This window comes from Podarcis liolepis (genome assembly GCF_965112155.1).
Source record: "Podarcis liolepis genome assembly, chromosome: 2".
NCBI lineage: Eukaryota > Metazoa > Chordata > Lepidosauria > Squamata > Lacertidae > Podarcis > Podarcis liolepis.
Genome location: NC_139555.1, coordinates 33,290,906 through 33,302,748, shown reverse-complemented (window position 1 = coordinate 33,302,748; position 11,843 = coordinate 33,290,906). Strand labels below are relative to the sequence as shown.

Below are 11,843 nucleotides of genomic sequence, written 5' to 3'. Positions count from 1 at the left end.
CAGTCCCCCTTCATCCCTCCTCGTTGGCCTTTCTATATGGATGTGTTGAGCGATGGAGTCCAAGGAACATCTGAAGGGCCGCAGGGCCACTTCTGGGACCTGCTGGTGAAGGGCAGGTGATCATTATCGATCCTATTTTCTTTAATAAAAATGTCAACATGAACCCCCACCCCCCACAGCACACCCAGAACCCTCCTCCCTCCCTGTTCTCCACAGCAGGTAGATGGATGGCTTGTTCTCAGCTCCTCCTCCATCCCAGAAGGAGAATCAGAGAGTCATTTGAATGGTAGAGTTGGAAGGGGGTCCCAAGGATCATTTAGTCCAACCCCCTGCAATGCAGGATTCTCAGTTTTTTATTATTATCATCCCGGAGAACACCAGAACCGTCAGATAGAAAAGAGGCGAACAAATCTGTTGCTGATTCAAACATATAGTACAAAGAGTGGAGTGGAGGCGGCAGCTCGATGACGAGGAAGAGGATGACAGCCGTCATCCCCGCCTCCTGCTCGCTACTTGTCAGCGGCTCTTTGGGGAGGGGGTAAGGTGGGGGTCGTTTCCCCCCCCTCGCGAACCAACACGTTGTCGGTGCTGTCAAAATCTTTTTGAAGGGAGGTGGGAGCGGGCGAAAGGACAGGCCTGGCGGTGGCAGCCCTTAGGTCACGCCGCCGTTTTGCTGTCTAGGCAAACCAAACAAAGCCCCGGGGGCCCCGGCGGTGGCAGCGCTCCAGCTCTGGCACGGCAGGGACCGAGCCTCGTCCAGGGCTTGTTAACGCTTCTGCCTCCCTCGGCCCTTCTCTCCCACATCGCCCGTCGCCGCCTTGGCACGCCTGCCTGGCGGTGCCCGCCGCCCGAAGGGGTTAAGCCAGTGAGTCACTGCCTCTCTGCTTTCATAATCCCTGCCTCTCTCTCTCTCTCTGTCTCTCTCGAAGCGGGGTCGCCGAGAAGACTTCGGAGAGTCCCTGTCGTCGACGCCGCGGGCCTGAAGCGGTTAACCAGAGCCGGGGTGGCAGCAGCAGCAGCAGCAGCAGCGAGCCTGCCTCCTCGCTCCCTGGCTCAGTCCCTCCTGCTTTGCGCGCCGCGCGCGCCTGGTGTCCTGTGGAAACTGAAGCAGACCTGCCCAGCAAGCCGAGCAACTTTTTGCTCCCCCCCCCATCCCGGCTCCCCGCCTTGCTCTCTTTTAAACGCCGGGCTGGCGAGGAGGACGAGAGACTCCCTCCGCAGCTGAGGGAAGACTAGGCGCAAACACACACAAACGCCGAGGCTGATTGCGCGCCGTCGCCGCCGCGTCGTGCGCCCCTGCGAGGGAAAGCTCCTGTTCCTCTGCTGGGTGGACTCGCAAAGGTGAGAGGAGGAGGAGAAGAGGAGGAGCAGCAGCAGGATGGAGGGACGGCTTCGCTTTCCCGCTGGATGGATTTAGGGACAGGGTGGCGGGGAGAGGAGGCTGGAAGCCACCACCGAGCAGTGCGCTGCCTGATCCGGTCGTCTGAGGGGAAAGGCACCTGAAGGGGGTTGAGGATGGCAGCCGCCGCAGCAGCACCAGCCGACTGCGGACACCGCTGCTGAGGGAGAGCTTGGCGGCGGCAGGAGGAGGAGGAAGAGAAGGACACGCGCACAGCAGCAGCTGCAGCAGCAGCGGCGCCTGAGGTAAGGACGCTCGCCTCAGGACTGCCCAGCGGGAAAGGACGACCCGGGTGAACGGTCGCCCTGCGCTTTTCCTCGACGGGCGGCAGTGCAGACCCCTCTGGAGTGAGGAGGATGGCGCTGGGTGGGGGGCGGCAGAGGGAGGAGGCTCAGCCTCGAAAAGGTAGCCCTGAGGAGGAGGAGGAAGTGGGGGGGGGGAGGAAAGTTCTGGACGCCGAGCGCGCTTTCCTGACTGCAGTGAAGCCCGCTTTGATTGTCATCGCGAGTTTGGCAAAGCCGAGCTGCTGCCTCCGCTGGGCTCCTCGCACTGCGCCGCCGCCGCCGCTTGCTGAAGTTTCCTGGTCCGCAGAGGGGTGGGGTGGCGAGCAGGGAGACCTGGCTTTAAAAAGGGGGGGTGCCTTTGGTTTTTGTGCGCGCGAGGGAGAGGGCGAGATCCCCTTTTCCTTACCCAGATGCAGGAGGAGGAGGTTACCCAGCGAAGTAGGCAGTCTGTGCTCTGAACCCCCCTGTCTCTCCCCCCTCCACCTCCCCTCTCTCGCCACCTGCATGCTCCAGCGCCCCGCCAGAGCACGCAGGTCGCGCGCCTTTGGATGGGTTGGATCGGGCCTCTGCCAGAGAGCAGCTGCCGCCTCCGAACTCCCCAGGATTTCTTCAAGGTGTGTGTAGGCGCGCGCGTGTGTTCGCGCACACGGACACCCCCGCGCACACCTTTCCTCTCTCTCTTCCTCCCTTCCCCCCCTCTGGCGCTCGCTCGCTCGCACAGGGACTAGGGATCGTAGGAAGATTCGGCAGGATTATGTAATGCCGGCTGCTTTGGCTAGCTAGCAGTGCTGGAAAAGGCTGCCTGCCGCCTGGTCGCGCGAGCAAGAAAGGGGGTAAGTCAGTGTCAGGCTTGGGGGTCCCGAAGCACTTGGGTGGAAGGCAGGACACACACACAGACAAACAGACAGACAGACAGACAGACAGACGGAGCACCAAAGAGTCTTCTACTGGGGAGGTTCGCCCGCGCTTTGATGAATCAAATCAGGCTCTGAAAGTTTCCTCTCAGGTCCTGTCGCCAACCCGGCGCCCCATTTCAATCTTTTGCCCACCCCACTTTATTAAAGCTCAAGTCCCTTCTATCCCACTCAGATTGGTTCTTTTCTTTCCCAGGTCAGGTTAAGGTTTAGATTACGCTTTTGTTGTACTGTTTCACTGGCTACTTGCCTTCTTCACTCTTCGCCAACCAGGTATCCTCCAGGTGATTTTGAATACAGTACAACTTTTTCCAGCTCCATAGTTGTGGTCCAAACTACCCAGAGGGCACCAGGCCAGTGAAGGGTGGACTACTAAGAAGGCTCCCTGTTACTTTTCTGTGGGGGCATCTCTGGCAACTCTGCACCAGAGGGAGACTCACTTCCTGGGCACAGTTTTTAGGCCAGAGCTCAGTGGCAGAGCCGTGTGCTCCTTTGTATGCAGAACCCCTCAAATTCAGACCCCGGAAATCCTGGAGAGCCTTTGCCAGTCAGTGCAGGGAACACTAAGCTAGATGGGCAGCTTCTTATGTTCCCAAATATTAGAAAAATTAAGAGGGGTGTGGTGTTGTTATTGTTGTCGTTTTGTTTTTGCAATCAAGCAGCATATAAATCTTATGGAATAAATAAATGAAATAAATTGCATCAGAGAGAAAAGGAGGGTCAGCTGTACAGCAGGATGTTTGAAATGGACGACCTGTGACCCTCTTTCCCTGCACCCTCCTACAGTGCAGTCCATCCTTCAGGGTCTTGACTTTGGAGAACTTGCTTCCTCCACCCCCTCGCATAGCCATTTGCTGCCCCATCTCTTTCCTTCCCCAACAGAGTTTTGCTTCTTTCCTCCTTCTGTTGTAATTGCATAGTTGAATCAGTGCTTGCCTCGCTTTACAGAGTGGCGCAAACAAAAGGAAAAACAAAAACAGAACGAGAGGGCTGGTTTCTGCCCTGATGAGTTTACAGTTTTATACTTTTCCAGCTTGTTGGGAAGGACAACTAAGGGGGAGGTAGGAAAGGGAGAGGCAAATGTAACAAGGGGTGGACCTGTGCAAATGTTACCCCCCCCCCAATCTTACCATCTTTCCTCCATTCAGATTTCCCCCCTTGCTATCTCTGGAGTTGGAGTATTTCTTATTGTCCCTGGAAATGAAACACAGAATGCATCCTGCTACTAGTAATAATACTTATATGCAGTGTTGTGGAAACCCAGCAGGGATGATGATGGGCCCAGTCTAGCAGGAAGTTCCCCTGACCAAGCCCTGTTGCCTGGGAGCTGTGCAAGAGATGTGCCGTGTCTAGTTTGTTGCAGGCAGCAGCAACCTGGGAAACCTTGGCTCACCATACAGCCGGGGTTGTCTTGCTGCAGTGTAGGCTCAGGTGGTTCTTCTTCTGGAATGTGTCACTTAACCTAAGTTTTTAGGACTTTGGGCATTCCCTGGGCAGTGAGTGCCAGCCCTTCTTCGCATGCCCTCTCCACCTGACCATTTATTTCAGTCAAGGTCACTGCAGTAATTTCATATGTAGCTGCCTGGTGCTGCTGTCTTATCTATCGCACGGTTTCTGTTTCCCTCTCTTTGTGTTCCTGGGGATATTGTGTTCGATAAAACTTACTGCTCTTAACACTCTTGGCAGCTCTCCAAACACAAACACTCTCTGCTCTCTTTTCCCTCTCCTCCCACCGGGGCTGAAACAGACACATCTAAACCCTGAGGGTCATGGGCTTTCCCACAAAGCCACTTCCCACCCACCCACCCTTCTCCCCCCACAGCCTCAGATGTGGTGAGGATGAGGCACTCTGCACATGCTCAAGGACACAGGAAGAGAGTACAATTGCCCGTGTTCTGGGGCCATGCCCTGACCTATGCAATGAAAAGCAGGCTGTGCAACTAGGCCAGGTGAGCAGGGCCGTATTAGGCCCTGCCTTCAAGCTCCCAAGAGATTTTTCTTTCTACACGTTGTGATTGAAAAATGCCCGGGACGTTTCTTTAATGGGTGTCTTTCACAGCCTTAATTAACTCAGTTGCCTGAGTCTGACCCTGGAGCTCCTCTGGAGGTTGGAGCCAGGTGTTTGCTAGAAAGGAATGTCCTCCTGACCCAAGACTTATGTTCGAGGGACGCTTTCATCAGCACGAACTTAGTGTTTGCTAGAGGAGGAGGAGGAAGAGAAGGAGCAGCAGCAGCAGCAGGAGTTTTCATAAGGCGGAACCTTATCTGTAACCTTGTCAAAGCCAGAAGGAGAATGTTGGTATCTGGAGTCCGCACATAATCTGCTGCATTGGCCCACCCAAGGCCGCTGCCCCCACATGCCACCGTGTTCCCTTCCATCTGTGCCGCCTTTGTAGGCCACAAACATTCGTGAACTGCAATCAGCTTGCAGCCAAGTTGGCTCCTATGGCTTTCAAGGGCTTCTCCAGCTCATTTGCTTTCCCCTTGTGGCTGCCCACTATGGCTCAGGCTTCACCACATCATAAGAACCTAAGAAATCCCCACTGAGTCAGACCAAAGGCCCATCTAGTCCAACACTCTCTTCATGCAGTGGCCTTCAGGAAGGCCGTAAGTAGGATTTCAGTTGCTCTCCCCACTTGTGATTCCTGGCAACTGGTATTCAGAGGTCCCTTGACAGTGGAGGTAGAGCATGACCATTTTGGCTTGTAGCCGCTCATCATAGACTCATAGAATTGCAGACTTGGAAGTGATCCTGAGGATCATCTAGTCCAACGGTTCTCAACCTGTGGGTCCCCAGATGTTGTTGGACTACAACTCCCATCATCCCCGAGCTCTGGCCTTGCTAGCTAGGGGTGATGGGAGTTGTAGTTCAACAACATCTGGGGACCCACAGGTTGAGAAAGGTTGATCTAGTCCAACCCCCTGCAATGCAGGAATGAATAAGCAGCTGCCCCAATATGGGGATTGAACCTGCAACCATGGCGTTATCAGCACTGCACTCTAACCAACTGAGCTATCAAGGCAAAATAGTCTTATCCCTCCCTGAGACTCCCTGTTCTCCAGTCTCTCTCTCTCTCTCTCTCTCTCTCTCTCTCTCTCTCTCTCTCTCTCTCTCTCACACACACACACACACACACACACACACACTGCTGGCCACCCCAGACCTCCTGAATTCTGCTGAAGACCTCACCCTGCCTCCAGTTCTTAGTGTCGCTTGTTCTTCTGCCCCATGTCAGCAACATCTCCTTGACCTTGCTGCTCTGCAGATGGGGAAGGGAGCTCATGGGTAGAGCTTTTTGTACATATGGTTCCAGGTTCAAGCGCTGGCATCTCTAGGTTTTTGTTTTTTAAAGGATCCAACAGCAGAGGAGGGAAGGCGGCCCTCCATGCCCCTCTATGTGGCCCTCCAGACTCTCCCAAGCCACATTTTGCTTGGGATGGGTTTTTTTTTGCCTGGCTTGTGTGTATCCTCGAACTCTGAAATCATCTCTTCCTTGTCTGAATAGGAGCTAGGGTGTTGGGTTGTAGAAACCAGCCTACTGGACATGGCCACTGGAATGCCAGTTTGGTGAAGACTTGACATTTTCATCCCCAAAAAAGTTATATCAAAAACTTTCCATTTCAGTTTCCACTGAAATGAGGCTGCATTTTAATATTTTAATGTTGTATTTTAGTCTTGTTTTTTAAGTTGTATTTCAGTCAATTGTTTTTATATCTGGTGTTAGCTGCCCTGAGCCCGGTCTTGGCTGGGGAGGGCAGGGTATAAATAAAATTTATTATTATTATTACTGTACAAAACTTAACAGTTGTTGCTCTGCCCTGCCTCTGGCCCTGTGTCCCTGCTGGCTGTCAGAATGGAGTGCGGCCCTCAGGCTGAATAAGGGTTCCCACCCCTCTGGTAGCAGATGGTGTGCCAGGCCCTTATCTGCCCTGAAATGGACCCTGCTAGGCCAGTCAGCATAGACAATGCTTGGCCAGACGGACACATCATTTGACCTACCTCATGATATTGTTGTTTACAACACCTCCTTTTCCAGTTCCCTTCTTCAGTCACATACCTATGTCCCACTACAACCAATGGACCCCTGGATTCCCCTTGCCCTGATTTTTTGGGGTTGGCCACCACATGCTGCCACCGACATGACCCACTGCCACACCACCTCAGCTTTAAAATCAGGTTGATCTATGTTTCTCAGTCCAGACACAGAAGAGTGGTATTACAGTCTGCAGGATACTACTACCACTACTAATTCTTATTATTTAATTTGTAACCCTGCCCATCTGACTGGGTCGCCCCAGCCACTCTGGGCGGCTTCCTGCATATACAAAAATACAACAAAACATTAAATATTAAGAAAGCTTCCCTATACAGGGCTGCCTTCAGGTATCTTCTAAAGGTTGTGTAGTCCTTTATCTCCTTGACATCTGGAGGGAGGACGGTCCACAGGGAGGGCGCCACTACCAAGAAGGCCCTCTGCCTCGTTCCCTGTAACTTCGCTTCTAGCTGTGAAGGAACTGCCATAAGGCCGTTGGAGCTGGACCTCAGTGTCTGGGCTGAACGGTGGATGTCTAAAGACATAGCTCTTATTTAAACACACACACACACACACACACACACACACACACACACACACACTATAGTCACAAAGCACCTTAGAAACCCAGACTTTACAACCTAACATGCTGACCGCTCAATTAGCCATCATCTGCTGTGTGCTCTTGCGCTGTCTGGTCATGGCCACTGGGTATGCCAGTCCAGGCAGTGGTCCACCTATTTGGCTTCAGTGCAGGTCAGCTTGGTCCAGGTGGCTGCAGTGTCCTTTCCCATAGCCTCCTTTTTAAGTTACAATGGAATGGCGCGTTCCTTCCACCCCCTCTGTGAGTTGCTGTGCTTGGCTGCAGTCATTTTCCTGGCGCGCAAGCTCCACTCAAAATCTAAAAACAGTAAGTGGGTTGGATTGTGCAGAGCAATCAATACAGGGAAATGTCTTGAAAGAAACTCTGCAAGCCGTACGCAAGCAGTCTCTAGATTCTCTCTTCCTGACTCACTTGTCAGGGATGCTTACCGTCATCAGGGTGGAGAAGGATGATGGCTTGTTCCTCACCTAGAAAAGTGGACACAGTCAGGTCATGCTTACTGCAAAGGGTGGAGCTGTTCCCCTAGAGAGGAGTAGGATATATGAGTCATTCTGTTGGTTTGAGGAGCCATGCACAAACTTCCCGGGCGTGTGCTTTATGGGTATGCATTTCCAGTCAGCGGAGTTTGTAAGGGAAGGTTGAATTTAGACTCATTGGAGAAGGCAAAAGATGAAATCAAGGTGATGATGAAGCAACTGCATTTCAGAGAGACTTCTCTCCAGGGGGCTTCAGTTTAGGAAGTAAACAGGGGTGGGATGATCTGTCCCCAGCCAGTCCAGTCCTTGGTGGCTTGCTTTGGATCTATTTACAGGAACCCTGAAGAAAAACGTTGCTAGGCTGGTCAGTTTCCTACATTTGGGAACAAAAAAGAAAGAAAGAAATGAAGAAAGAAAGAAAGAAAGAAAGAAAGAAAGAAAGAAAGAAAGAAAGAAAGAAAGAAAGAAATCCAGTTTTCTTAAATCTCTTTTGAGTGTTCCGCAGCATTTCATTTTAGGATGATGGCAGGAATTTAAAATATGTGGCAAAGGGTAGATTTGAAACTGAAGGGCAGATGATGTCACTCTGTTTCTGGTGGCTGGAGTTTTGGGTTTTGCAAAACTGCTGCAGCATTTCTTAAACGTCGTGATTTCACGTTGTGCAAATGATTCACCCTGAAGTGTGTTCATGGGAGAGATGATGGAGCCATGAATCAGTCGATGGGTTTTGCTTCGTTACGGAGACTCTGATTGATTGACAAGCTATAAACAGGGAGGAAAGTTTTCTGATGCCATATTGAAGATTCTGCCTTCCATCGGTGTGGCATGTCACATGCGTGGCATGTCTGAGCCATCCAAATCAGGGCTACATCCACACCATCCATTTAAAACACTCTCATGACCACTCTTAACAGTCATTGCTCCCCTCAAATAATCCTGGGAACTGGGAGCTACAATTCCCACCACCCATAAAAAAACCCTACAGTTCCCAGTATTCTTGGGGGAGAGTTGTGTGTTTTAAATAGATGGACCTGGGATTGTCTTTTGCCCTGTGGCTCAATGAACTACTCTAGCATTTTTTCCAGATTTTTCAAGGGACCATGTCCTACATCCATGTGTTGGCTGAGGAATCCTTGCATTTTGTAGAAGAGTGTGGGACACGTTCTAGGGTGCTCAATCACATTCACACAAAACCTCTGGCTTGCCCTGTTGGGCTCCATGACAAGTGCTTGCGGTTCCAGACTGTCAATATTTTCAGGCAAAAAAAGCTGATTGGGGAAACAAACCCACTCCCCCAAAATATTGGACTTGGTGCAATAAGGATGAGAGTAAGTGATGGGAAAATGCACTGGGGAAAATACTTGATGCAACATAATGGCCACTTACCCAGTTGGCAGTTGTGGCCCATTGCGTCAGGCTCCAAGACCCCTGGGAGCAAAGTTCATCCCAGTGGCTGGCATTTGGGTAATCCCCGGGCCAGCTACATGGTACATTGGGAGTTCCCGCTGGCCAGCAATTTGAATTCTAGCCAATCTGGCCAGGCCTTGGGTAGCGGGGCCTGGGAGCAGACTGCAGCATAGTAGTAGTCTTCGCTCCCGTCCACTCCTAGCCATTTAAAACCACCAGCAACTGTCCTCCCCGCCTCTGTGACTGTCCCCCACCACACCACTCTTTCATAACAAATAGCGGGTGAAGCGTTTTAGCAACGATTAAAACATTGATTAAAAATAAAATGAAGGCAGAGTCTTAAAATGGAACTCACCACAACAGTTATCACAAACGTGTGTTGAGCGACACATGGTCCCACCTACAACAGCTACATCACACCTGCTGGTGGAGTCGGAACACGAGCACAATGCTCCTGGTAGTTTGGTGCATCATGTGCAATCCCACTCATAGCTTAAAATGGAAAGGAATGATTGGATAGCACTAGGAGCCACTCGTCTGGAAGCAGCCTATGGCTGCTTGGTGATGCTGAGTCACAGGCAGCAGTTCCTTGTCACTTGGTCCACGATAACGACGGCATGAATTTCCTATTGATTTCATTAGAAGCCCAGTACTGATTTCCAGGTTTTGAAGGGCACTTGTGTAGGACACACTCCCTCCTCCCCAAGGTTCCCATAAGATGCTCCTGGGTCTCTATTTGGTCCTCATCATTGCTACCACCACCTGCTTACTGAACAGGTTGAGAGCCAAACGAGCATGCAGGCAGTAGTATCTCCTAAGGGGCAGAGTGAGAGGCAGGTGAGTAAGCAGGTTGCAATGGCGAACTGGAGGATGACCAGGGAGCTATGGTCAGCCAGGCGCTTACAAGAGTGTTGACTCCTGACCATGTTCACCCTTGCTGGTTTCAATGGGAATTCAGGTGTGAAGTATGCGAAAATAGGTGTGGGTGTATTTGTTGGCATTGGGGTGTGTGTGTGTGTGTGTGTGTGTGTGTGTGTGTGTGGAAAAGGCAACTAAACATTTCCCCCATTCATCCCTGCCTTCTTTGTGGCCTGTTGATAAGTCAGCAACACAGAGAAAGAAAGAGGAAAAATCAGGGCAAGTGAAGTTAGAGGTAAAGGGGGAGATTTGTTTGTGAAATTTGAATGAATCTCTCATGGACTCAAGTAGGACAAGTCCCAGATGAGAGCATCCCAAGCAAATGAAGGGTTTTGTGCATCTCTCACTCCCCTCTTCTCCATCCATTCCCTCACTCTTCTTATTGTGTGATAGATTATTAGCCTACTGGCAAGGAATTTTCTCCTTCTCCTTTTAAAATATTGTACAGCACCTAGTCATTTTAGCCTCTTTATAAATAAAATGTGATGACATGGATTTTTTTCATCGCAGTTCTGTGTTTTGCAGGGCTTTATCTTAAGATTTTACATAACATTCTTGCATTTTTTGTGGTAGTTTTTAAAGATATTTTGTAACCCATCATGAGCCCCCATGAGAGAGAAACCTTGGTAATTAACTCACTCTAGATACTAGTTCTTTAGCCCTTTTTTATCAGATTTGATATTTAATTTTGAAGCTGAATTTCCTTAGGGAAATTCAGCCACAAGGTGTTTTGCTCTGAATGATCCGAGATAGATTTGGAAAGCAAAAAGTCATGTGATGCATGCTACATAATGCACATTTCTATGCTCAGTGGCGTATTAGATGCTGAACAGTTGCTTGCAGTGGATGGAGTCCAGCTTGGTTACTGGATATTTTGGATGCCTACCCCAACCCAATTCTTTCTGAAAATCATATTGGTTCTGATCCAGCTCTGGGGTTGCAGCAAGATGTTTCGCATGTGAATTAGCAGCCCTATTTGTATCAAAAGGTAGAATCCAGTCAACTCTGTGGGACCTGGATGGACATTGCAATGCAAATGGTTTTGTTCACCCACACATGCATCGTTTGTATTTTGTATTTTACACACAGATGGATACATTTTGCTTGGTCAGGGGGATTATTTCCCTGTCGCTGTATTTGTTTTTACTGTGAACCACAAACAACCCCGAACCTTCAAATTCTGGAATAGTTCATGATTGCAAATGGGTCTCACTCTCCCCATCTCTTTTTCCAAAGAGATTGCTTTAATTGCAACACAACACTTCTGTTGCAAATGGCCCACCAAGCCACAGATGTGTCAGTTGTTACAGAATGGCAGGATAAGGTGGGGCTGCCCATTTAGTTCTTCATTTTACTGAACCTGGTTGTAGTTTGCAACTCAGAGAGATTGGGGCAGTCACTTAGTTTGCAGCTATCTAATTCTGCAGCTTTAAGAGATGCAACCAGCTGTTCTGGTTGCTCAGCCGCTATGATTTATTACTGGCTGGGAGTTGTTCCCTGCAGGGCATCAGACCCAGGGGCCAAATTTGGCCCCCAGGCTTTTCTCTCTGCCTCTCAAAACTCCCCTAGGCCACACTTCTCACGTTCCCCCCCCCCCCCAATACATTGGCTCTATATGAGGGGAAGAAAATCTGTTTCTGTAGGTAAATGAATATTCTGATTTACATGTATTGATTTACTGGTCAAAGCCTTTATCTGCCCCACCTGCAATAAAACATGTCTGTCCCATTTGCAGGGTTGACTTTACCCCTGAAGGTGCACTCTTCCATAGTCTCCCGAGACAGACGGATGCCAACAAACCTATTGG

General features: G+C 50.4%; 1 protein-coding gene across 16 annotated transcripts in view; it reads left to right on the top strand.

The window, feature by feature from the left end:
* The first annotated feature begins 682 nt into the window (after positions 1-682).
* The window catches only part of EPN3 (epsin 3), a 34,272-nt gene continuing 23,111 nt past the window's right edge, over positions 683-11,843 (top strand). For 2 of the 16 annotated variants that reach the window (XM_083487159.1, XM_083487153.1), the window contains exon 1: positions 701-1,644. The gene's annotated coding sequence lies outside the window, so the exon portion shown is untranslated. Of the gene's footprint in view, positions 1,645-2,405; positions 2,517-7,259; positions 7,542-11,843 lie in introns of those variants that run through there. The other 14 variants (XM_083487152.1, XM_083487163.1, XM_083487160.1 and 11 more) reach the window with 14 other exon arrangements.